At 50.9% G+C, this 22,371-nt stretch overlaps 1 protein-coding gene across 4 annotated transcripts in view; it reads left to right on the top strand.

Moving 5' to 3' along the window:
- The first annotated feature begins 6,252 nt into the window (after positions 1-6,252).
- STK40 (serine/threonine kinase 40) overlaps positions 6,253-22,371 on the top strand; it is a 41,516-nt gene continuing 25,397 nt past the window's right edge. Inside the window, exon 1 of one of the 4 annotated variants that reach the window (XM_012642291.1) lies at positions 6,253-6,436. The gene's annotated coding sequence lies outside the window, so the exon portion shown is untranslated. Of the gene's footprint in view, positions 6,437-6,660; positions 6,877-22,371 lie in introns of those variants that run through there. The other 3 variants (XM_012642289.1, XM_012642292.1, XM_012642290.1) reach the window with 3 other exon arrangements.

Below are 22,371 nucleotides of genomic sequence, written 5' to 3'. Positions count from 1 at the left end.
TAGGAGTTTAAGTTTCCCAGGTGATTCTAATATGTAGCAAAGTTTGAGAATTACAGGAGAGTACTTCAGTCTGGTCCGGTGGAAAGTGGCTTTCCGTTCAGATTCTCTGTTGAAGAGGCTGTTAGTCTCATTGCTGTTTCCTGAAGCTCAGAGGCTGGAGTATGATGGGCCCTCCCCTTGAGTGTGGGAGCTCAGCCAACAGCAAGAAACCAGCTTCTGATTCTGAGAGTCCTTGAGTCCTCAGGGAAGAGGGGCTTTTCAGGGTTAGAACACAAGTCTTTGTGGCAGCTGCCATGTGGTCATTCTAAACCTGCCACAGGCAAACCACCATATCAGTGAAAGCAGCTCTGTCTTGTGGAACCAGAGAGTTTGTGTTGATCAGATATCCACAGAGTGCCTGCCATGTCAAGGCCTTGTGCTGAGCACACGTTATTGAAAAAGATTTGAACGTTTCTGGAGGTTCAAAAGTAATCTAGTGGGGGAAGTGGTCAAGAAAAACAAAGATGAAATTCAGTTTGAGAACCGCTGAGCCAGAATTTTGAATGAGGCAGGGCCCCTGACCTTAAGATGCTCTTAAGATGCTCTCATTTCTTAAGGGAGATTTGAGGAAGCAGTGTTTATGTGGGCACTCGTGGCACAAGGTCACAGCGTTCACATTCTAGCTCAGTCTTTGTCGGAGTGTTATCCATGGACCACCTCATCAGGACCAGTTAGGGTGTGTGTAGGAAATGCACTTTCCTGGGTCCCCCTCACCCCAGACTTGAACCAGAATCTGGGATCCAAGAATCTGCATAAACACCCACCCACCCACCTTGATTCTTCTGCATACTGTATTTCATTGTCTAGAGGCCAGGAAGCCCATTAGACTCTGCCCTCTGCCTTCAAGAGAAAACAGAGGGTCCTAGCAGGGACAAAAACAGTTCTCTGAGTTTACAGGCCCCTCTGACAACTAAAGTTAAGGAAACCAACACCACAAGGTGATTGCTGGTAAGAGAAACCACAGGGAAGGCCCAGAAGGGAGGTCGTCAATGTGGAAATGTCCCCATACCCTCAGCAAGTAGGGAGAGAGATTAACTGGCAAGGAGTCCCCACAGCAGCCTCCATGGCAGACCTTTCTCACGTGTCTACACGTTTCCAGAGTTGAAGGGGGCATAGCTGGAGGCTCAGCCTAGGCATAGAGGAAAGGTCTAGTTCTGCAAATTTGATAGTGCACCAGGGGCCGGAGGCGGTGTCTCATACCTGTAACCCCAGCACTTTGGGAGGCTGAGGCAGGAAAATCACTTGAGCCCAGGAATTCGAGGTTGCAGTGAGCTATAATTGTGCCACTGCACTCCAGCCTGGGTGACAAAGTGAGACCCTGCCTCTAAAAAATAAAAAATCATGACCAGGGGTTTCTACATCCTCAGCAGAGCCGGCGAGGGAAGTGGTAGGGTGAGCGTGGGTTGCTGAGAGGTTCAGGATATATTCCTTAAGCATCATGTGCCAGGCCCCAGTGGGACCTCTATCATTCCCAGCAAGGCCCCGGCAAGATGGAATAGAACAAGGGGAGCCAGGCCCTGCGCGGACATTCTCACCAAGCCCCTGGGTTAGAGCACAGCTTAGTCTTCAAGCCCCAGGGATGTGGGTCTTTTGTATTCTGATCCTGGCTTGCCAGGAAAGGCTGTCAGGGGCCCCGGTAGGGGTTGAGGGAGCTCAGTGTGCACCAGCCTATGGGAAGCCAGGAACTCCCCGACTGCCACCAGTCAGCCATTCCACTGGTAATTCTCGGGTGCCAACTATGAACCGGGCACAGGGCTAGCAACTGAGGGAACGTCAAAAGGAACAAGGGTCTTGCCCTCAAGGAGCTGACATTCTAGTGGGGGAGACAGATAATAAACAAAAAAAAGTAAAAATATTTACAGACGACATGAGAGAAAGAAACAAGGCCTTTTGAGGGAGAATAATAGAGGCGGTTATATCTGCAAAGTGTAGTCTGAGAAAATGAAATTTAAACTGAGAAGGAGCCTGCCACTTAAAGAGCCAGGGCAAGGCAGAGGAAACTGCCAGTGTAAAGGTCCTGAGGTAGGAAAGTTGTGGGTTTAGGGCAATAACATATCATGCCTATTGATGAAAGGGAGGCAGGCACGTAAAGGTGGAGAGATGGGGGGAGTGGGGCAAATGATACAAGGCTTGTGGGCAAAGAGTGTAGCTGGTTCCAATTTCTGGTGTGTAGGAAACAGAGCTAGAGTTTTCTTTAACTCACCTGAATTCCTATTTTCACCCTACTCAGCCAGAGTGGCAGAAACTTAGTTGCAGTCAATTCAGAGTTTCTCCATTTTCCTTGTTTGAATTTTAGGGCACTTCCTGTCCAGGTGCCAAAGCATGGGGAGGGTAGTCTGATTTGGTGGTCTTCTGATCACACTAGCAGCCACAGAAATGTTCTCGTTTTTGCTGTGGTCTTTTGTCATCAGCCCGTGAGGGTTGCTGCTGTGTTGCTCTCCCTGACCAAAAGACTCCTCTAGGTGTGCGTGTTTTATTTTCTGTTTTCCCCAGGCCACGTGAGGCCCAGGAAATTCTTGGGTCTTTGGCGCATTAGGCCCTGTTTGGCCACATGCAGCACACAGCCATTTCTCCGGAAATGTTACCTTCCTGATGCCTCACTCAGGAAAAGGAGCACAGCCTGTCTCTGCTTCTCAGTCCCTGAGGCCCACCTGATACCCACAGCCACGAGACAGAGGAGAAGCTTCTCCATTTTCAGGGACGCCCCCCACCCAGTCTCAGCCTCCCAGATCCTTCTGTTACACAGTTTTCTAAATTTGTATCTGCACAGAAATTCTTTCCATTCCTCCTTGAAATCTAGGCTTTTGGAATTTGGAAGCTAAAAATGGACTCTGCATTCTGTTGTATCAATCGCTTCCTGAAGTAACGAATGTATAATAGAATAACCCTAACTATCTTTGTAAGGGAAGGGCCAAGGAACACCAAGGAAAAAATGAAAAACATGTTTCAAAATGTTATTGTCCCATTGGAGTCTCGACTGCCTGCTACTCATTGTCACGGCCTTTGTTCAGGCACATAACGTGTACCCTTCCTGCACCTTCAGCCAAGGTGGGGGTCCCAGCTGATGACAGAACCCCCAGGAATCTGAGTGTTCAGGTGGCACAGAGTGTCTCCTCCCTCCCCTCTCTTTCCTGGAGAGAATAGTACAGGGGGTCTCTCTCATTTGTAGGCAGGAGACTACCAGGGCTCTGAGGAAAGCTGGGTGGGAAGCAGCTTGAAGTTCAGATCTCCCTGGGGGCGTACAAGTGCCACCACATGTCCAGCCCTCAGCATGGCCAAGCTGGATGGGACTTAAAGGACAGTATCTAGTTTAGTGAGTTCCTGTTTTACATCCCTGGCTAAAGGGTCCCCAAGGGCAGCAGGGGGCCCCTGAGTTCTCACCAATGTTCCAGAGGACCCAGAAAAACACCACATAGTGTGTGAAGGGTGACCAAACTGGCTTGGTCTCTGCTTGGTGGGGGGTAGTTATACAAACAATGGGTGGCCACACTGGTCTGTTCTGATCACAAGCTGTGATGGCTATAATCTGAGGCTGTCATCAGTGAAAAGGAAGAAATAACTTGATCAGGTTGTGTGGGAGACAAAACTTACCAAATATGAGGCTTGTATGGAAGAAAAAGACTAAAAACGTCTTTGAAGGTGGGACGGTTGGGAGCTACTGATCCAGTTCAACTCCATCATTTTACAGTTGAGGAAACCGAGGCTCAGAGAAGGAAAGGGGCTCTCCCCAGTTCCCATGGCTAATTTAGAGACAGAGTGCCAAGATGGGCATGATAATGGCCATCAAAAATAGCTGCTGTTTGTTGGATCCCACTGCGTGCCATGCCCCACCAGAACAGAGGTGTTGTCTACTATCACCGGATTTCCAGCATCTAGTTCGGTGCTCTGCACATAGCAGGCTCTCCATCAATCCTTGTGGAATCAGAGTTATCTTACTATATCATTATAACAACCCTGTATATCAATAGCCCCATTTTACAGATGAGCAAACAGGCTCAGAGAAGTGAAGTGATCATCTGCTCAAGGGGAACAACAGAATGGGGATTTCAACTCAGGTCTGTGTGACTCCAAGCTCCATGATCTCAACTACCATACTATTCTGTTTCTCAACACCCTTTTTTCTTTTAGACATAGGGTTTCACTCTGCCACCTGGGCTAGAGTGCAGTGTCACCATCCTAGCTTATTGCAGCCCCAAACTCCTGGGCTCAAGTAATCCTCCTGCCTCAGCCTCCCAAATAGATGGGATTATAGGCACACCACCATGCCACCATGCCTGGCTAATTTTTTAAAAATTTTTTTGTGGAGACGGGGTCTCCATCTGTTGCCCAGGCTGGTCTTGAACTCCTGGGCTCCAGCGTTCCTCCTATTTGGCCTCCCAAAGTGCTGGTATTACAGGCATGAGCCACCCACACCAGGCCTCCCAGCACTCTTGACATCATATTAATGACAAAGTAAGATAAGAGATGCTTCTGCTCACCTCAGTGGTAGTACCCAGCCACAGAGTGTGGGTCGTACACTCAAAGCTTGTCATACCCAGGCCTTGGGGCTTGGCCACAAAAGGCAGAGCTAGCTAGGACTGGGTTTCAGAAGCCTGAGGAAGCCCCTGGGGGCTGAAGGTCTCCTTCCCTCCTTCTGTGATAGGCAATACCTCATCAAGCAACCATCTTGTGCTGTTGTGACAGGCGTCACTTTGTTATGGCAGTGCCGTCTGCCAGCAAGCCCAGAGTTGGAGAGCCAGCAGGAGAGTATGTCACTGTGTGTGTGTCACCCAGCAGTCTCCTCATGTTGGTGTCCTGATAACAGTTTTGCATTTACTCTGGCTGGCACCTTTAGTTTCTCTTCATTACCTCTTCTCCTCCCTTCTTTTTCTTTCTCCTCTCCTTTGTTAAAATCCTACATTTTCAATCACCTGAGTGTCTCCTGGGGGTGGAGATGGTGCTGTCAGCGCTGAGTGATTCATCTAGCTGATAATTAGAGCTCTGGAAAACCCAAAACTCATTCTTGTCAGAGTCAGGGCTTCCGGAATCCCTAGGCTTTTCCTTTTGTCAGAGAGAGGAGCTTGGTAGGCTGGGGCCTGACTTCTTTATGCTTGTCTTTTGGTCGTCTACCTCACTGAAGCTCTGCAACTGAAATGAGTGTGTGTATTCGCTGGGTCCTGTGAGAAGCTGTTTCCATAGTTCACTGAGTTCTCACAATGATCCCACAAAGTGTTATCCCTATCTGGGCAAAAGGGGAAGGTTAGGGAATTTGCACATAGTCACCCAGCTTGCAAGTTGATGTCCCAGGGATTGATTCAAAGCCAAGCTTTTTGGAACCTACCAGGCTTGGTTCAAATCCCAGCCCTGCTATGATCAGCTGTGTGTCTTTGGACAGATTCCTCTTCTGAGTGCTAGCTTCCACATGTGTAAACAGCCACCTAATGCTAATGTCTCTGAAGTGCTTAACACAGGGTGTGGCACAACAGTGGGAGCTGTTCTGATTGCTATTGTTATTCAGCCCTATCAGCAGCTCTGTGGGCATCAGGCATACAGAGAGACAAAGAAAAGGACACAGGCAGAGGCAGCCAGACCTGACTCATACCAACTCTCATGTCCTGGCACTGCCTATGTGGAGATGACAAATGTATACACACAAGTGCCTGGCCACACACCCTAGGAAGACGCAGCAGTGCACACAGGCTTAGACATGTGTGCTCACATACAGATACAGAGTGACCCAGGGGACAGCTGGAAAAACAGCCAAGAGTTACAGTCATAAGCAGCAAGCACTCTGACTCACACCTCTGAGACAAAGGAGTGGGGCTATGGCCGCTGGTGCTGCTGCCACTGAGCCGTTCTAGCTGCTTCTGTATGCCAGGGGAGGGAAGCCAGGTTCTCAGAGGGCCCCAGTGAGTCACCAGCCTGATGCAATCCCTTTAAAGGGCTCATCGGCTGGTGCAAGAAGCTGATTCATGGAGGGCGTGGTTGCTGGAGGAGGAGCAGAAAGGGACCGAAACTGCAGCAGGAGGGACTGAGGTTAGATGGCTGGAATCGTTAATAGGAACTCTTCACTGTAAACCTCCCTGGTCAAGACTCCAGGGATCTCCAGGTTGAAGCTGGCCATCCTTGGGGTTTCTACAAAGGCGAGGGACCTTGAGGGAAATGAATTGTGAGAGCTGCGACAGGAATTTCTTTTATTGAGCCTAACTGCAGCGTTTTCCGCACAGAGTTCTAGAAGCCAGGAAGCGGGGATCAAGGAAGAGTCACTTTTCTGATAAATACACAGCAACTCGCCAACCTTCCAGCTGCCGGAGACTTCTCCACTGGGGGCAGGGCGAGTGTAGGGCCCGCGAGGTTCTGAGGATTCGGGGCGGGGGCGGTGCCTCCGTCCCAGCCTCACCGCAGACATAGATAAGTGGTAAGTACCGCCTCATTAACGCCTCAGCCTCCAATCGTTTAACAGGTTTCAGCCCAGGCCCCACCCTAAACCAATCCTCAATCTGATTCTGGCCTCTTGCCTGAAGGCTTCCGCCCATCGTCAAGATGGCGCCCCAATCCCAAGGCCGCAGACACCACAGGCGACGGGGCGGGGGCGGGGGCGGGGGCGGGGCCGAGGCTCGGGCCGGGAGGAGGGGGCATTGCGTCACTTCCGTTGTCAGGTGGCGGCGCCGCAGCCATGGAGGGAGGCGGCGGCGGTGGCGGCTCGGGCGGCTGCGCTGGGAGGCGGCGGTAAGCGGCTCCCACGCCCCCAGCCCGGCCCTGGCCCCGGCCCCGGCCCCCCGGGACGGAGAGCCGAGCAGTCCCGGCTCCGGGCTACGGACTATGGGCGAGCAGCGCTGACCACACGGGGAAGGTGAGGTAGGGGTTCGGGCGCGGGTTGCGGATTGGCGGGGCGGGCCTTAGTGGCCGTGGCGGTGGGACCGGAGTGACAGCCCAAGACCATCCGGGTGTGACAGAAATGGCAGCAGCGAATGCCCCCTCCTCTGTTGTGAGTCTGCCCTTCCCCGGCGACTGGGGCGGGGGCTGCCTAGCGCCAGGTACGGGGCGGCTGCGGGAGCTTCAGTCTCCACCGCAGCCCTGGGAAGTGGTCACTGCCAGCCTTGCCCAGAGTCACTCAGCCAGTAAGTGAAGCAACCGGCGTTTGAACCCAGCCAGGTTTTTCCAAAGAGACACCCTCTGCCTCTCCATACTTCCCTCCTGATTCCGAGAGTGACTTGAAAGTTAGAACGAGTCCCCGGGGAGGGCCAGCAAGGGCTTCCTCAGGAGCTCTCACCCATTGGCACGGGCACCATCGCTGCTGGGGAATTTTCACATCCCGGGCGGCGTTCAGGTGCGAGTCAGCTGTCTGCTTGCCAGGGCCACGTTTGGCTGGCCTTTTCCAAGGAGAGAGCTTGCTGTGGTCAGTGTTTGACCTGCCGTGCCGGTTAGGCCCGCCCATTCCCACGCCACTGAGCCCCACCTTCCAGCCAGTAGGTAGGGGCATTCCGATTCTGGATGCCGAGTTCTCTGCCCACCCCAACTCCCCAGGTTTGATGCCCTTTTGTTGGCGGAAGGAAGAGATGACAGCTGCCTTCTGTGGCAGGATAGACTTTGTTTTAAGTCACTGGAGGAAACCAGTTCGCTTTGCTTGGTTTCGAGAACCGGTGGCTGAGGCCTTTCCCTCTTGACTGAGTAGTTTTGCATGAGATAAGGAAGAGCAGAGTATATAACTGAAGGAAAAAGAATACAAAAGAATCCTTGTTTGTAAACAATGCCCGTGAACTCCTCCAGTGCTCTTTAATGGCCTTGATGTGCCAGTTGTTGGTGGGTTGGATTTAGACAGTCTGAAGGTAGCCCTCATTCATTCGTTCATTCATTCCTCACATGACAACCGCAGGGTCCTTGCCTGAAGAGGGAAGTCCTAGACAGTACAATGGTCAAGAGTGGGCTTTGGACCCAGACTTCTTAAGTTCAAATCCTAGCTCAGCAGATTTCCAGCTGTGTGTCCTTGGGCACACTGCTTAATCTCTCTGTGCCTCAGTGTCCTCATCTGTAAAACAGGAGTGATAACGTAGAGATATTATGAAGATTTAAAAAGTTAACACATGTAAAACACATAGAACTGTGACTGCCACATAGTAAGAGTTCAATAAATGTTAGCTATTCTTATTTCAGGAAGCTCATGGCCTAATTAAGGGAAACTGACCTGTGAACACATAGTTGAAATGTAGTTTAAAAAAACTAGTAGCAGCAACAGAGCGCTGTGGGAGCCCAGCAGAGGAAGCTGCCTGGGGTAGGGGGTGCAGATGGGGCAGTGCCCTGGCAAGGCTTGGCAGAAGTGATGCTGGAGCTTAGTCTAGAAGGAGAGGAGGGGGAGGCTTAACCAGGTGAGAATGAAGAGGAAAGTGTTCTACTTAGAGAGCGAGAGAGACAAGTAAACTCATAGTTTATTCCAGAAACCTCGGATTGTTCCACATAGTGGTATGGAAGTTGACATGGTACAAGGTGAAGCAGTATAGGTTGATGGACAAGGGAATGCCACATTAATGATTTGGGACTTTATGTCCAGGCAGTGGGGAGCCAGTGACAAGGTTTTAAGCAGAGGAGCGACATGACTGGATCTGTGTTTTAAAAAGATTTCCCTGAAGTCCCAGTAGAGGAGGGAAAGAAGAAGAGAGGAGAGACTAAAGGGCTAGAGACCTCTTTCAAGACTACTGCAGGCTTCTGAGAGAGTAGAGTTGGTGGCGGATATTTGCTGAGAAAGCACTGCGTGCAGCCAGTGCCAGGTGGCAAGCTCCTTGCATTGGCCTGGGCTTCTCTGCCTGGCACAGAAGTGCCTGGCACATGTACCCCTCTCTTCCTGGGATTGCAGATCACTTTAGCAGCTGGGGAGGTGAGGCTGCCCTCTCAGAAGGCCAGTTTTAAGAGCCGCTGCATTTGTTCACTTGTGCTTTTAATTTGACCTTTGGGGAAGGCAGTAGGTTGTCATGGTTAAGAGCTTATTTGCCTCTGCCATCAGACAGATCTGGATTCTAATCCCAGCTCTGCTGGTCACTAGGGGTTACTTATTCTCTTCATGCTCAGCTTTCTCATCTGTAAAATGGGGACAATAAGAGTACCTCCTTCGTGGGGCAGTTGTGAAGATTAAGATGTTGCAGAATGAGTACTTAGCACACATCAAGTAATAAATGTTTGGAAAATGTTAGCTTTTATTACAGGCTGCAGGAAAGAACTTCCAAGAATTAGTTGAAGCAATCCCTGGTGACTAGAACTGTGTCCCATTGAGCTGTCAGAAATGTCCTGAGGGATCACAAGATCACAGAATTTTATTGTATTCTTTCTGAAAAGGAAATCTGTGGGGAGTTTACCCAGTCTATATGGGAGCCGTGCAGATGATTCAGCTCAGCTCGTTAAAAGAACCATTTTTAAAAATAGAAGTAGGACTGCTGGGAAAAAATAGTATTTTAAAGTATACATGGGAGAAAATGTATTTAGAGTTTCTTCCATGTATGTCCCTACTAGTAACCCTACTTTGCTACCCGAATTAGCAGCACCAGGAGGCCTCACACACATCGATGTGTGTGGTGGCTTGAAATACAGACCCCCGATTCCCCACACATGAGCTCCCACATGTAGCTGGAGCTGTGCTGGGTACTGGGGCAGGAGGAGGATGGAGAGGCAGGCCCTGCCCTGGAGGAGGTTGTGGTCTAGCAGGGACAGAGGCGGGCTCCTAACCAATTAACACTTGCACAGAGCTTGGCGAGTCTCTCACAAAAAGGTCTGTGCAGCATGTGGCAGGACCAAGTGGAAGGAGTGATTCACCTTGGGGATGAGGAGGAGACTGGGGAAAACTTCAGAGAGCCTTAGAACTTGAACTGGATCTTGAAGAGTGAACAGAGTTTTCTGGGAGTCCAAGAAGCCCTACCGGGAGCAGCATGGCACAAGCATGGATGCATGCTGGCATGTGTGGCACTTTAGGAACCGTGGGGTTTCTAGCCCAGGGTGTAAAGGGACTGGCCGCAGGACATGCCTGAGAGATAGGCAGGCACCAGTGCTAAGATGCTTGGACTTCGTATGCTGTTGGTGATGGATGCCTTGTGTTAAGTGGAGGAAACATACCAGTAGACCTGCATCTGCTTTGGAGGATGGATTAGGGAGAGAGAGAGTCTGCTGGCCCCGCAGGAGGCTGTTGCAGTAATCACAGCAAGGGCTGAGGGGGGCTTGGATCAGGGCAGAGGCAGTGGGGATGAGAAGAAGGGCAGAGATCAGAGCCATTCGGTGGGAAATCAGCTGGACTCTGGGAGTGTTTGGAAATGATGGCTGAGGGAGAAGGACTGGTGGCAGGTGACCCTAAGGTTTTTGGTTTGTGTGACAGAGTGAATAATAGTGCAGAGATAGGGATGGCTCAAGGAGGAGATAATGGCCAGTGAAATCTGCCAGCTCCATTGAGCAAGCCCTGAGCACACCCTCATGGGAGAAGATCAGTTGCAAAGTCTCGTGGTACCCTGTCCGTCTTTGGACCAGGCTTCCCTCTGCTTTTGCCTGCGTCAGCACCTGGGCAAAGGGTAGCCTCCCTTCCTTCACCTTTCCTGTGCCCAGATTTTTTTTTCTCAGTGTTTGTGGGAAGAAGGGACAGAACAGGGCCCTGCAGGGAGGGAAGGAAAATGGGGGGCAGGGGTCTTCTACCAAGGCACAGGTCCACGGAAGGGAGATGGGACATTAAGTGATGCCCTGCATAGAAATATTGACCAACAAACCCCAGACAGGTCCTTGCTCTAACTGTTCAGTGTTTGTGGAAAGAAGGGATGGGATGGAATTGGGGCCCCTACAGGGAAGTAGGGGGTACCATCCACAGGCGGGGTGGGGGGGGAGGAGCAGGGGGAGGGAGCAGCCCCATGCCGCTGCCGAGAATTGACCAGGGAGGTGAATGTCTTCAGGTTTCAGAAACTCCACTTGCTGAGTCTGCAAAACTCCGATAATTTCTTCAGCCTTCAAATGGCCCTGAGAACAAGCCTTCCCTCTGGCAATATCCACCCCGATTCAGCAAGCTACAGCTGACTGATGGGGTCCTGAACAGCAGTGGACCGTCAGGGGAGAGATGGCTTTCTCCACACCTTCTGGAGATCTTATCTAGAAGAGACCTTGAGATTGGATTTGCTCCCTGCCGCTGGGTGAGCATCCCAGTCCCTCCACCAAGGACTCTCTCAGAGCCACCAGGGAAGTGAGAGGAAGCCGCCCAGTGCCCTTGTCCCCCTGAGTTCTGAGGGAGCCAGGAGCTGTCCCTGCATTGTATTGAGCTTTGGAGTGGGGTGTGCTGTTGGGCAGATCTTCAAATGGGCCCTTTGGGATTTGGGAAATTTTACAGGATTTGTCCTTGAGTTTGCGGTATAAAGAAGGTAGAGGAGAAAGTGGCCTGAAATGAGCGTTTCTTCCTTCTCCACCTGCTCAGGCAAGGCAGTGGCCTCGAAAGTGGCCCAGGGCCCGCAGTATCCTGTATATCCTCCTAGGCTCTGTAGTCAAGATCCAAGAGGGGAAAGGGGTGGAATAGCTTGCTTTGATTTACTTACTATCTTAGAGATGGTTCCACTTTGGCAAATGCATGTCTGGGTCATTTTTGGCTACATTGTGAGCCATCATGAGTGTAATATTCAACAAGCACTCTGCAGATGAACGCTTAGGCTATTTTCTGCCTTTTGTTCTCCAAACAAAGCTAAGTGACTTTCTTCATACATATGATTTTGCCCACTTTAGGTATCACCTGCAGAATAAATTCCTAGAAATGGGGTTGCTGCCTCAAAGAATACCTTTTATTATTATTATTTTTAAAAGAATTTCTAGGTCCCCCTGTAATAAACTGGAGCAGCCTTATTTTTCCCCCAGCAAGCAAATCTACTCTCTTGGGTCTTGGTCCCACTTCTTGAGGAGCCACTGAAATCCTTTGAGAGGCTACAGCCCAGTGGTTTTCGTTCTCTCAGCTGTGGCAGTCTGTCTTGGGTGTGAGCTCAGGCTCTGCAGAGCATAGCAGCCTGTAGGCTGATGATTTCAGAGAAAGTCTAGTTGTTGGAAAGCACCAGAGGTAGCGAAACCAAGACGGGGTCTTGTCATTCAGAATGAGGCTGTCCCCTCTAAATGTGTTTACGGACCGCCACCTACTTGACAAAAGAGATAGAGGATCTTTGGCCTTTAGGAAGTCTGCAATCCAAGGGTCCGGAAGGAAGAGAGAGTAGGCTGGTCATCATAGTGGGAATTGGCAAGAGCAGAACTGATGTACCTGTCATTTGTCTTTGGTTTTGGGGCAGAGCTGATGTGAGGTATGTTAAAGGGACGGCAGTGCTTCTGGGGAGAAGCTTGATTCAAACCTTTGGAGACCTTGGGACTGGTGTAGCCCAACATTCCATGGGGCTTTTGGAACCCCATTGCTAGCATCTGCCAGCTCTGGAGAGCAAGAGTCCTGCTACTTTCTGCAGTAAGTATGGAACTCTCAGCATTAGCAAGTTTCGGGTGAGTTTCATGGTGTGTGTTCTCTTCTGACTCTTCTGAGGTGGTCCCTCCTAAAGAAACAAGAAACCAGCAAAAAAAGAAGAATCCCCACCACCTTCCGGGTCCTTCGCTGAGTACTTCACAATATGTTATTGAATCTAAGGAAGTAGGGATTGTCTCTGTTTTACAGAGGAGAACACCCAGGCTCAGAGGGGTTAAGTAGGCTGTCCACCATTATATAGCCAGTAAGGACAGAGCCCCAGAGCCCATGTCATTCCCTTCCTCTATCCTGGCCCCAGGGAGCCCAGCCCATATAGAATCTTGGACTTAGAGTAGTACAGCTGGAAGAAACCTTGGCAAAGTTGAAGAACGAAAACTGCCACTGCCTGGAGACAAGTCTCTCCCCTTCCTGCTCTATGGGTAGTGGGTAAGGAGACTTTCAACCATATCTCCCAGCAGTTAAGGGCCTAGGCTCAGATCAGGCCTGGCTTCAGAACCCAGCACTGCCACTTGCTGGCTGAGTGACCTTGAACAAGTCATGTCTTGTCTCCAACCCCAGTTTCCTCTGCTGTAAAATGGGCATAACAGTCCCTGCACCCAAGGTGGTAATGAGGATTGGATGTGAGGCATTACTGTCTGTAGCATGTTCAGCCCAGCACCTGACATGCACTCAGCACCTAGGGGCCAGCTCTGATGAGGCCCGGGTGCGCTCTTGCTAGTGGGTCTGCGAGTGTCCCAGAAGAGGTGTCCTGAGCCAGCTTCCAGCCCTTACAGGTGCTAGGTGGCAAGCAGAATGTTCCTTATAGGCATGTTGGCAAGCTATCTGGGAGGGCTGAGGCCTACCAGGAGTGTTGGCTTTGTGTCTTCCGTCCCTCACCCTCCTCGTGCACCCGTGCGTTGGCACCCAGGCCCACGCCTGTGGGCAGTTGCGCTTTCACCCATTCCCATGCCACACGCTCTCCAGTCTGCCTTCGCAAGGCCCAGCCTCCTGATTCCATTACTGCTCCTGACAATTCTAATGGGTTCAGAGATCTTTAGATTTTTTTAACTTGTGTTATTATAGTAGCCTATAGTAAAATGTCAAGCAATACAGAACATAAAATAAAACTCTCCCTCCCCTCCTTGGGTCCCTAGTTCTAGTACCTGGAGGTATCCACTGTTGTATTTCTCCTCGAAATTTCCTATACATATTCAAGGGTATATATGATTTTTTTAACCAAAATAGGATCATATTATACATATAGTACTGCAGTTTGCTTTTTTTGATAACATATCATAGACATCTTTATCAGCAGTGTGGACCGAGTCTTAAAGGCTGTGTAGTATTCCATTGTCTAGGTGGAACATAATTGCTTAACCATTCTTTTCTTGGTGGACATTTAGATTTGTTTCTTATCGGGGGTGTGCATGTTTTGATTTTTGTGATTTTGTTTTTTGCTGCTACACATGGTTCTACAGGGACCGTTGTTGAGCGTGTTTATCTTTGTGAACTTCTGTGAGTGTGTCGGTAGGATAAATCCCCAGACCTGGAATTGCTGGGCCTGAGACACATGCATTTTCTTTTTCTTTGTTGGCTGTGGTTTCACACCTGTCTTCTGCATACCTTCTGGGCCTGTGCAGGGCGTGGGGGGCCAAAGGTGGACGAGACCCCTCTTGAGACACACCCAAGTGGACAGGGAGTGAACGTGCTCTCTCCGGTGCATGCGCAGTGTCTGGTGGTCTGGTGGTCGTGGCTCCTGGTCCCCATGCTCAGCCGGGTCTGGCTCTCAGTGGTCGAGCAGGGGAGGCCCTCGTGTGGGCCTCCTGTCTGAACAGCTAGCTGAGGGGCAGAGCCTGCCGTCTGCCTCTCATTACGCCAGACAGCTTCTTGACCCTCTGAGCAGCCATAGCCAGTGGCATTTGGTAAAACTTCAGAAAGTGAACTGTATTATTCCCTGTCAAAGTAGCGAAACTGAATTTTTTTGTGGAGGCCGTTATGGAAAGGCAGTTTGCTGGCCCCATTCCAGATTGCCTCTCTCAGAGGATGACTGTGGTGATTTTTGCTGTTGAAAACAGTATAAAGAGACAGAATCGCACCTGGGCTGGCCTGGGCTTTCCCGTCTGTCACTCTGGAAATCTGCGCTAGAAGGAAGGAAACGTAACATTTCTAAGCGTCTAGTGCCTCCTACACACTGGCTCCCGGCTGTCCTCGGGAACCCTCGTCAGGCGTGGTACTGTCCCTTTCCTCTAGATGGGGGGACGACAGAGCAGAGAAGCACATGTCCAGGTGATGCAGTGGTCACAACGGTGGCTGTCACACTCAGCCAGTCATTTTTGATTGCTTGCTACTTTTTCCTTGCCTGATTTGAGCTATCGTGGTGGCAAGAATTTAAACTCCACATGGGACCCCATGGCAAGCCTTGCTCCCAGGCTGACTCACTGCACAAAGCAACAACTGACTGTTTGAGCTGAGGGGCCTCTTAGTCACGTGCGATGCCAGGATCTCCCTTGCTGTAATCGGCTCTTCTACTTTGAGTGAGCCAGAGCAGGCTGGTATGACGGGGAGAGCTGTCAGTGACTCAGTCTGCTGTCACTGCACATGGCAGAATGCCCCCTGCAGACCCAAGGGGCCACCACAAATGTCTCCCAAGCCAGTGTGCTTGGCTGCTTCCCCAGACTACTTCTCAGGATGGGGGATGCCAGGCCAGCATAGCCCTGAAAGAGCTGAGTCTGTCCCTTACTCCTCCAACACCCACACACGGTGACGGATTATTTGTTGTCACATCAGCTGCTTCCGGAGGCCCTTGGGAGGGGAGAGCTGGGCCAGGGCTGGTGACGATGCCCTGGATTCTGCTGTGGTGGCTGTCAGAGTGACTGCCTGTGAAGCCCTTTGCCCCAGGAGCAGCCAGCCTGGTTCAGGGTGCCGGGATTGGCTTCGTCCTCCCTTTGTCTTTTCCTCAAAGGAACCTGCAGAGAGCTTCTCTCCACCTCTGTGTGTACAGCCCTAAAGCTTTTCCTTCTGAATCTCTCTGAGATACGCCCTCCTGGCCAGAGGCCTTTAGCCTCCAGACTCTCCTCGAAGCCTTCAAGGAGGCCACAGAAGAGCCCAGTAGGGACTTCCTCAGGGAAGTGGCAGGAAGAGGGACATCACTGATTTTGCAGTCTCCTCGTGTGGGGCCAATCTGTGAATCTTGCCTCCTGGAGGAGACTAGAGCTGGGTCCCCAAGCTGCAAACACTGGGCCTTCAGGCCCCTCCTGGCCCCCAGGCCTGCTGTGCTCAGCATGTTGGAGTCCTGCTGAGGAAAGGCAGCGTCAGAGGATGCGCTGGGCACAAGGCCCTCTTTCTGACCGCCCCTCCCACTTCCCACTGGGCTGAGTCACTTCCTCTCTGGCCCCAGCAGGTACTCTCCCACAGGCTGGAAGCAGAGCGGGCTTCAGGGAGTGAGGTTCACCCTGTGCAGAGAGCTCTGGTTAGGAGCAGCCAGTTCATTTGTAACCCCTGAGGCAGTAAAGCACAGCGTTCAGAGAATGATGTGATGTTATGTATTCTTGACAAATTGGAGCTATACATATCCCGCATTTTAAAGATGAAGAAAATCATCACTCTGTTTTGGAACAGTGATGATGACAGCACATGCACAAATCTTTGTCATCAGGGAGTCCTGGCTGAAATCGAGGGATTACTAATCCTCCCCTCCATCCGCCTGCCCATCCCCCGAGCATCCATCCTGAGCACAAAGCAAATGGCTTCTAGTGGGTTCCTGGGGAGATTGCTTGTAGCCATCAAGCTCCCAGGGAGAGGGTTCATGCTGCCTTCAGGAATGGCTGTCATTCAAACGCAGTGGAAAAGCCCTCAATAGAGCCTCATCCAGCCAGGCTAGCAGAAGTAGGCGAGACCCAGCCCTGAGACATGGGCCAGGGTCTCTAGACTTTGGTTTCTTAGTAATAACAGGGGAGTCTTTACTTTAGAAAGCTGTGAGAATTAAAGAGAGACTCTAGGAGATGCTAAGAATGGTTCCTGGCAAGTAGTGGGTGACCATTACATGGTGGTTAAAAAGGGATGTGCCTGGAGAGACTTGCCACAGAGAGGCGGCCTCAGCACAGAGCAGGGAGCACTCACCCTGCGCCCACCAAAGACCTCGCCACACCACCAGCACGGCATCCTTCAGCCTGATCCTCCCCTGTCCTGTGAAGGAGGGAGCATAACCATCCCTGTTTTACACATAAGTAAACTGAGGCCCACAATGGGTAGGTGACTAGTTCAGGGTCTCAGAACAAGTGGGCCTCAGAAGCTGAAATTTGAGCCCAGGCCTATGTGAACCCCAAATCCATCTTGGTCCCCCAACTGGCATTTGGGTAACTGGTCCATAGTTCGAAACCCTCAGTTCTACGGCAATGAATTCCTTTTGATTTCCTGGGCTGACTTTGTGGTTGGAGAGCGGGTCTGTAAAGAAGTTGGTGGCCCTGGTAGAAGTACTTACACGTGAGTATTAGGTGCAACGGGGGTGGCTCCCAGAGTGCTCGGGTAAGGAAAGGGTGGGGATGCTGCATGTCGGCTGGTGGGAGGATGTCTCAGTAACCCAGCCTCTGACTCAGCCCTTTCTCTAGAGACACCCCACTCAGGGGGCCCTGAAATGCCTCCTTCAGAGAGAAGCAGGACGTGACCCCTCTCCCTCCTTGCTCACCTAGAATTTTCTGGCTTGAAGGTACCCTGGTGCCAGGAGAGTGATTGTTTATAGGGAATTCGGAGGGTACTGTCCTCTCTGTGGTTGGCATTCTTAGAACCATGCAGACATTGGGTGGAGCAGGAACACTCGAGGAAGTAGCATGGTCAAGTAGAAAGAATACCGGAGTCAGCATTGGAAAAGCTGAGTTCACGTCCCAGTTCTTTCAACAGCTAGCCAGGTGACTTTTGGCAGGTCTCAGATCTCTAAGTCTCAATTTATTTTCCTAGAAAATGTTTTTTGTGTTTTTTTAGAGACAGGGTCTGGCTGTGTCACCCAGGTTGGAGTGCAGAAGAAAATGTGTATTGTGTGTATGTGGGGGGTGATCAGTTATGATTTGTGATTCCGTGCAGTTGGCCCTCAGTGTCCGTAGATTCCACATCCGCAGATTCAACCAACCTCAGATTCAACCAACAGCAGATCAGAAATATTCAGGAATAAAAAGTGGGTGGTTACATCTGGACTGAACATGTATAGACTTTCTTTGGTTATTCTTTGCTAAACAATACAATATAGCAACTATTTACATGGCATTTATATTACATCAGGTATTATAAGTAATCTAGAAATGATTTGAAGTATAAAGGAGGATGTGTGTAGGTTATATGTGAATACTACACCATTTTATATCAGGGACTTGAGCATCCTTGGATTTTGGCATCCACGGAGGGTCCTGGAACCTATCCCCCTGAGGATAACAAGGGCCAACTATATTTGCAAGTGCTTTGTAAACTATAAAACCATGTGTAAAAATTAATTACAATAGTTAATGTGAGAGTGTGGGCCACCCATGTGGGTTCTAAGTCTGAAATTCACCATCCAGAGGCACACAGGAATCTAGGAGAGACCTGGCAGCCATCTAGGGTGGACAGGTGGTCTATAAAGTATGGGCCAACAGGTTGCCTTAGTTGGATCATGCATTCAGATTTCCCATTGCTTACCTCATCATTTCATCCCAGTTGTAGTCAGCTAAATGCATAGTTAGACCAGCAGTTCTCTTTTCTGGGGAAGCTAGAGTGGTAGGAATTTTTCTGACCAGCAGAAAGAACTTCACACCACCCAGAGTGGCTGGGAGGACCTATTACTGGTGTTAGGGGCAGGGCAGGCCAGGCTGTCACTCGCGTGCTTGCTGCAGGAAAGCAGATCTTTTTGCTGGATTCAGAAGGGCTTTTCCCACGTCAGGACCAGGTCCATCCCTTCATCAGTGAGGGGTTCTGCACCGGCTGCAGGCGTGTCGTGAATGGCTTTCCTTTCTCCGTGGGGGTTGCTCTGCAGCAGCAAAGGCTGTCTAAGCACAGCCCTGGTGATCAACCAGCTTAGACCCCGTCCTGCCCCATGCATTTCTGACATGGAACTTTTCCTGGACAAACTAGCCCAACACCGTGCAGCCCAGTTACCTACAGCTGTGGCACCCTGCCTCCTGCCATGAGCATCTATCTGTACTTTCTACAGGGTCCCACTCCAGTCCCTGGCCTCTAGTTGGGCAGAGTTTGCCTGTGAACTGCATCTTGTGCCTCTTTATTCAGCATTCTCTGTCTTCGGCCCCAACAGGGGCTTTAGTGCCTTAGAGCTGCCTAACAAACAGTCATATACTCTGTTTTGTCTTTCAGCAGTTTGTCAGGGTGCAGGGAAGCAGAGATGAATTGGGGTGGCTCCCTCAGGGGAGCCTTTACAGCCAGTGGGTACAGCACAGTGGGAGCGGACAGAGATGTGCTCAGATGCTCTGGGAGTTGGAGGAGGAGCAGCCAGCTCTGACAGGAGGCCTTCTGTGGAGACTTGCTTCAGAAGGTAACACTTCAGTGAGGACTGAGGGAGAAGGACAAACCAGCCAGGGAGAGAAGGGCAGGGCAAGGCACACTCAGGGAACTGTGAGTCATTTGGTGTGGGTGGGTGGAGGGTGCATGTGAGGGCAATGAAGCCAGAGAGGTAGCCTGGGTCTGCTCAGGCTCACTGAGGAGTTTGGGTTTCTTCCTGACGCCCATGGGAGCCTCTGGAGGACCTCCACAGTAGAAGATGGAGCCTGTTGGCCTCTGTCTGTCCAGCCCCAATTACACAAGTGGCTGAGGCTGGCTCTTCCAATGGAGTGCATCCTTCTGATCAGCCTGAGGGAGAGCGGTGCCCCACCATCCTGCACCTGGTGCCGAGAAGCTCTTTGAAGATACACTGCAGAAACACGCCACCAGGTGGCAGACCCAGAGATTGCATGGAGGTCTCTTTCCCCCTGCCCCCCCCATTTCTTTAGCACAGTGTTTGGGAGAGGGGCCCATACAAGACTGAACCCTGTTTGTGCCAGGCTGACTCTGCCCAACATGTATGAGATTCCAAGTTCTGCCACTGTGGGCTGCGTACCCACGAGCAGGTCCCTTTGAACCTGTGAATCAGGTTTTGGGAACTATTCCAGCAGGTTGAACTTTCTCCTCTGCCTCCGGGGACCTGAGAGTAAGTTACAGACATTGTGACCCTTTACCTGGAAACACTTGAGCATACAACTATTTTCCTGCAGGATCACCTATTGCATTTATTTGTTGTATAGTCTCCTCTAATCCAGAATAGTTCTTTAGCTTTTCTTTAACTATCTGACATTGATGTTTTTGAAGCATATAGGCCCATTTTGTTCAATGGCCCTCAATCTGGGGTTGTCTCAAGATTAGATTCAGGTTGTACATTTTTGGCAAACAAAAAATATCGTGAATAATGTGTCTTTATTAAGTGTATCATATCAGAAGGCATCATATCAGAAGGCATGTGATGTCAGCTTGTTCTGTTACTAGTGATATTAACTTTGACCATTTGGTTAAAAAAGCTTCCTTTTTTTTTTTTTTTTAATTGAGATGTGTTTACACACAGTGACTTTCACAGATCTTTTAACTGTGCTGTTCAGTTGTTTCGACAAACACACACACCCAGAAGCTATGTCCTTCGACAGTAAAAGTTTTACAGCACAGTATATGTGCTCTGCCCTTCTCCCCCAGTCCTCCTCCAAGAGATCTTGGACTAGAAGCACCAGGTCTTAATTCCAGACTCCTCCCCACCACCCACACTTCACCTCCTACTGGAGTGTGACGACGGACCCATCCAGGGAGGTTGGTGACCTCATCATCCTGGACAGTCCCTTACTGTGCCCCAAGTAGGTAGTTGCCAGTGTGCGTGTACTCACGTGTGGACACCTGTGGGGATGCTTCTGCGCATGAGTGGCAGGACCCTCCGTGCCTAGGCCAGGCTTCAGCTGCTTTGTAGTTGAGTGGAGCTGAGGACAGACTGAGCTGGGGAGGACAGGGACTGCGTTTCATTTGCTCAGTACCATCTTTCTTTGCAGTCCTCGCCCCTCCTTCGGAGGTTAGTAGTACGCCCACGGGGTTGAACCATGCTCTGCCGCACAGTGCCCTTCCTGGCTGTACCCCACCCGACTCTCCTGTGCCCTGTCACATGATACCACTGGACTCTGGGCATCTTTTAGCCTCAGAACCCTTATGTGTATCTGATTAGCTAGGCCTTGCTAGGAGAGCTGGGCTCATATTGCCCAGCAGCTTTAGGGTGAGATGACGCTAGCCCCAAATTGACACGGTAGGATCAGGCATTCCCCACTCCGTGCATACCATGGCAGCTGTCCAGAGCTGAGGGCCTCTCGTGCTGAGGTCCACACTCACTCCCCAGGCTTGGCAAAGCAGCAGAAGACCCTGCTTTCAGAATCAAGGAGCACAGCTGTGGCCTGCAGAAGGCGGAGTGCCAGGCTGGGTTCTCGTGCCTCTCTCCTGGCCTCCCCCCACCCCCATTGTTGCCTCACTGAACTTCCTGTTGCGTTCAGGTTCTAAGGGGACTGGTGCCGACTTGTGAGGCTAGAATATGGAAGCATTGACAGATTCAAAGCTTCAGAGACTTCTAAGCTGGGACTTTTGAGTTCCTGGGGAGCTGAGCAGTGAGCCCAGGAAACACCAGTTAAATGGTTGCACCTGAGCCAGGCTGGGCCCTTCACCCCTGCCTGGGAACCAGGTACCTCTGGAGGGGCCTGGGCCCCGTGTCCTCCTGAGACTAAGTAGCCAGAGTTTCCTCATCACAGATCCCACTGGGGAGCCAGGGTCCCTCTGAGCGGGCCTCCCCCATGGAAGGATTTGTGGCCGTTCGCAGGTGTGTCTCTAGAGGGATGCACATCAGGCTGAGTTGAGGGTGGGGCAGGTCATCCCTGTACGTCAGCGGCGGGGGGCAGGGAAAGGAGGCGAGGGTCTGTCTCCAGGAGCTTTGTCTTTGCTCACCCTGCAGGTGAGCCTGCAGCAGCATCCAGCTTTCTGGACCTGCCTCTTCACGATGCTTCCTTTGCTTCAGTCGTCTGTGGGTAGCAGGGAGGGGTGTTCAGGAAAGGGAGGCAGCCTTGCTCCCTCTTCTGCCAGCATCTTTTTCTTCTCCCTGCCCGCCTGTCTGCCTGCATCTTGGAACAGTTCCCATGCCATTTGCTTGAGTGGAATCTGGAGTGGGGTGGGTGGGGTCAGGCTGAGCCCACTCACTGTCTGTGCTGCAGCTGCTCCCGGCACACTGTTGTCTAGACCGTGGCTGTGCGTAGGCAGCGTCTACACAGGTATGACACGCCTCCATCGTGTTCTCCAGGCAACCAAGAGAGAGGAGGCTTAGTGCTCCAGGGAAGATGGAAACAGGATCAGAACAACAGTGATACCAACTTGCTAGCAGGGGCAATGGGGCAGCTCAGGACAGGCACAGGGCCACTGACCCTGGTAATGACCATCCCATTCATTCATGGAGTGTCTGCAGAGCCAGGCACTGGCGTGCAATGGCTGTATGTATTTTTCATATACATTTATATTATGTTTCATACATATATATACATTTCCCTCATAGAATTTTTAGTGGTGGTAGAGTTTTTCTAGTGGTTGGGGGCAGACATTAATCATATAAACACACAGATAAATACATCATTGTAAAATCTGGAAAATGCTATGAAGGAAAATTGCAGGATACTGTGAGTGAGACTAACTGAGGCCCATTGGTCATGGGGCTACCAAGGAAGGCAAGGAAGGCTTCTCTGAAGAAATGATACTTAAATTGAGAAGCAGGCATGGGAGTTAGCCAAGCAAAGAGTGGGAGCACTGTGCCAGACACATTACTGCCCAGCTTTTTAAGATGTTTCTAGAGGCAGTTTCATTCTTCTCTGCTTTTGTGTGAATGACATTGAATCTGCTTT

The sequence above is a fragment of the Propithecus coquereli genome, unplaced genomic scaffold (genome assembly GCF_000956105.1).
Source record: "Propithecus coquereli isolate 6110/MARCELLA unplaced genomic scaffold, Pcoq_1.0 Scaffold178, whole genome shotgun sequence".
NCBI lineage: Eukaryota > Metazoa > Chordata > Mammalia > Primates > Indriidae > Propithecus > Propithecus coquereli.
The sequence above is the reverse complement of the archived record's forward strand: the minus strand, read 5'-3'. Positions and strand labels throughout refer to the sequence as shown.